Source organism: Amblyomma maculatum, chromosome 4 (assembly GCF_055883805.1).
Source record: "Amblyomma maculatum isolate TAMU_Amacu chromosome 4, ASM5588380v1, whole genome shotgun sequence".
Lineage (NCBI taxonomy): Eukaryota > Metazoa > Arthropoda > Arachnida > Ixodida > Ixodidae > Amblyomma > Amblyomma maculatum.
In genome coordinates this window covers 73,383,885-73,388,315 of record NC_139347.1, presented here as the reverse complement: position 1 = coordinate 73,388,315, position 4,431 = coordinate 73,383,885, and positions in this window count along the sequence as shown.

Here is a 4,431-nt window from a genome sequence, read left to right as displayed (position 1 = left end):
TAGAGTCTGCAAAGAAATCGGTTGTGGTTGGATTCAGGTTCTTTCCCTCACATATGAATAGATATTCATGTTTCGGGATAATATCCGAAATAGTGTTTCCCTTCCAAAGTGCAGACTAAGGAAGAGTACTTCCACGGAGCAAAGGTGTATGGACGTGGGGTGGGTCGATGCATTAGAAATGACAGAGGCTGGACAGGCATGATGATGAAATAGTCCACTACTATAGGGTTGCGGTGAGCAGATGACTGATGAATGGTGCTTCTGGATGATGACGGCTCTTAGTTTTAGCTCGATGCCTCAGCGCGCAGCGGCAGAGAGGCAAAGGCTATATACGTGCAGGCTACGCCGAGTGCCCGTGGCAGCCACCTCCCGATTTCTCCCTCTTCCTCCCAACAGGAGAACTTTCTCCTCTCCACTTCTCCACTTTCATACCGCGGCTTAAAAGCGTTTGTAACACGCTCGTAGTCTCTGCAGTACTTTCAATGTGATATTTCTTGGTTGCCTCTTTCTGCGTATGGCGTATGTGGCTTTCAGCTGCTTGTAATCGGTTGTTGTGCTGGCAACAGCGCACTAACACCTCAGCTGCTCATCGTGCATGGCATCCACCTTGAAGTCAATTAATGGCAGAAATCGGCACACTCACTCAGTGTGCACTCATATCTCCTCACTCGCTCACACCGGTGAGTACTAGCGTGGACGAGTGGACGTGAATGTCAGTGGTTGTGAGTGTGAGTTGGCATATTTGTGAGCGCAAGTGGGTGGATGCTGAGAGTGAGAGAGCATGATGGGAGTGCGAGTGGATGCGTGTGTTAGCGAGCATGAAGTGCGACAGCGAGTGAGTGGGTGGGAGTGCAAGTAAATAGATGTGAGTGTGAGTGGACGTTTCAATGCAAGTTAGTGGTTATGAGTATGAGTGGATGTGAGTGTAAGTTGATATGAATGTGAGTATGATTATGAGCGAGTGAACGTGAGCGGCCTTGAGCGTGAGTGGATGTGAGTGCAAGTGAGTGGACATGTGTGAGCGGGTACGAGTATTGCGTGAGTGGATGCGTGTGGGAGTAAGTAAACGCGGTTTTAAGAGTGAGTGAGTGTACGAGGGCATGAGTGGGGGAATTTTAGCTAGGGGATGTAAGCATATGTGTGGGCATGAACGTGAGTTCAAGTGTGAGCGGCCATGGGTGCGAGTCAGTAAATGTGTGGAGCGGGCATGAGTGAGTGAATGCATGCAACTGTGAGTGGTCGTGAGTGGGAGTGAGAGGATGTGAGTGTGAGAGGGCGTAAATGTCAGTGCTTTAGATATGTATGTGAGCGGGCATGAGTGTGAGTGCGACTGACAGCTAGGCTATATGAGAGACGCCGTAGTGGAGGACTCCGGAAATTTCGACCACCTGGGGTTCTTTAACGTGCACTGACATCGCACAGCACACGGACGCCTTGCTTTTCGCCTCCATCAAAGAGCAGCCGCCGAGGCCGGGATTCGATCTCGCATCCTTGGGAACAGTAGTCGAGCGCCGTAACCACTGCGCCACCCAGTGTGTGTGTGTGTGTGTGTGTGTGTGTGTGTGTGTGTGTGTGTGTGTGTGTGTGTGTGTGTGTGTGTGTGTGTGTGTGTGTGTGTGTGTGTGTGTGTGTGTGTGTGTGTGTGTGTGTGTGTGTGTGTGTGTGTGTGTGTGTGTGTGTGTGTGTGTGTGTGTGTGTGTGTGTGTGTGTGTGTGTGTGTGTGTGTGTGTGTGTGTGTGTGTGTGTGTGTGTGTGTGTGTGTGTGTGTGTGTGTGTGTGTGTGTGTGTGTGTGTGTGTGTGTGTGTGTGTGTGTGTGTGTGTGTGTCGCGCGCGCGGATGTGAGTGGAGGTGAATGTTTGAGTAAATGAATGTAAGTTTTAGCGGAGATGAGTGAGTGCGAGTGAGTGTATGTGGGTGCGAGTGGGCATGTGAGTGTGAGTGAGCCCCTCGTCATGGTGCTGACCTTCCCGGACACGCGCCGCCACGGAACCTGAAGAGCTCCGGTGCGAACAATGACGCTCTAAACGATCAATTCGCTATTGTAGCTGCCTGCAGAGAAGTCTCCCTGCTATTATTGGCCGTCGGCGGCTTTCGTTTCCTCCTGCCGTAACAATGCAACGTTCTGTGCTCTTTAAAGGGGCGTCGGTCTATCAGCTCAGATGTTCTAACTTAAAGCTAGCACCTCCTTCATTTTATGGCGCGGCCAAAAGAATGCAATCCGAGGTGATCGAGGACGCCCAGTCAACTGATCTCAAGGGCAGACGCCGCTTTATGGAATTCCTTAGTTGTCTGCCGGTTGACAGGTGCAACCGCAAAACACACGCACACGCGCACACGCGCACACGCGCACACGCGCACACGCACGCACGCACACACACACACACACACACACACACACACACACACACACACACACACACACACACACACACACACACACACACACACACACACACACACACACACACACACACACACACACACACACACACACACACACACACACACACACACACACAATTTGATTCTCGGCATTTACATGGCGAGACCTCAACATTAATTTTTGCATCATTGCTTCTTGATGTGCAGTCGAGCTGGGGCGCCAGATTCAGAGGAAACAGCCCCAGACAGCCCAGACAGCCCCAATCGGTCGCGGCGCGGCAAGATCTGAGCGTTAAAAAAAAATGTCACCTTTTGAGCCTATCAATAAACCATATGCATCAGCGCGGTTGATAACATTTTCTTTTTTTTAAGCTTCCTGGGAGGTTTTCGAAAACAAATATCGTTAGCCAATATCCAGAAATTTTGGGCAAATTCCGGGAGGCAATTAACCAACGCACTTTTTATATAGGTAACGTAAATCTGGACCATAACAATCAATACGTCTTCAGATCTTCCTTCAGTAGGCTTGTAGTTTACTGCTGTTTATTTTCAAAGATGAATCGCATTGGTTTTCCACGGCAGCCTTTATTATTCGTTCTGAGCTCAGGCCATAACTTAAAAGCAAATTTTTACCTTTAGGAAGCTTAGACCATTTCTACCACTGTGTTTATAAAATTGTCATGTAAATATTCTACAGCTGCCTCACAATTATTCCCAAAACCCAGCCCATTATTATTATAACATATTTAACTACTCGGTACGAGCGCAAGAAAAACATCAAAATCAAATATTTGTTACGCATCAGAAGCTTACACTATTCCCGTCAACGTGTGCGTAGCAATATCTTGTACAATATCCTATACAGTTGCATCACAATATTGTCTCAGGAAGTAGGGCTCTTATATAGAAAATGAGTAATACGAATAGGTCTTTCGATCGACTTTTGAAAAACAAAACTTCTTGGTAACTTTTCATTATTGAAAGCCGCGTTTCCATTCAAAGTCCAGGGACACCACCGATCATGGCTTGTGTTCGTTCAATACCTCTGGCATTGCTCACTTCATGCGTATTAACGCAACGGAAGCTGAAAGACCCTAAACTTAACATGCTGCCTTCTTCTGCCACGAACAATTGATGAGGCGAGCATAACAGACAGGGTATTTGTGGGCAAAAAAGAGGCTGGGTACATCTATAATTTGCACCGCAAATTAAGGAGGTGTAAGAAGCACGGCTTGATGTAAAAGAAAATGGAGAGCGAAAAATGATTTAATGAGAAAAACCACACGACTCCCAGTAATTTCGACAAGAACGGAAAAAGTGAAAGAAGTGCAATGCGCAAATAGTCAGCAGACGAGGGTCCCCTTTTTAACGATAGCTATTCTTCCTGAGGGCATTCTGCTTTCATGGCCACGAGGTTATGAACCTCTCTTCATGCCCCTAGTTTTTTCGTTAATCCAACTGGCTATTTAATTTATCTATGTTGGCCAGTTTAAGGCCCTGGTTCTTTCTGACTGGCAGAGGGCGATAAACTCCTTTAGATGCGGACTCCTGCTTTTTTTTCTTCTTTTGTTTTCTGATCTCGGAAGGTCCGAAAGAAAGGGTGAAGGAAGCGGACAGAACCGAAGTTGAAATATAAGCATAAAACTGGCCAATGAAACTGAGCACATCCATGATTCGATTAGCATTAAGCTAAATGTGCAGTCTGGTCCCGAAGCGGTTCGTTTTTATTCGAGGTTCTCAGCCAATGGGTCGACTTCAACTGGCGAAAAATGCGCACAGTCAACGCTTCTTTTTCACGAGCCTACAGGAAACAAGCACCAAGTCTACACGGCGAAAGATAACAACGTCGCGTGAGTTGCCTTCGGGAAGGCACAAACACAGGCATAAAAAGAAGAGCCTCTCTAACAACCCACTAAAAAACTTACCTCAGCGGCGTATTTCCAGCCAGACTGGCTCGTTGGATTGACTAAACCAAAGCAACGGAGGCCCCCTTGAAGCGCCCTACTTCTTCTAACGTTGTTAGAACGCGAAACAAAACGAGTGGATTG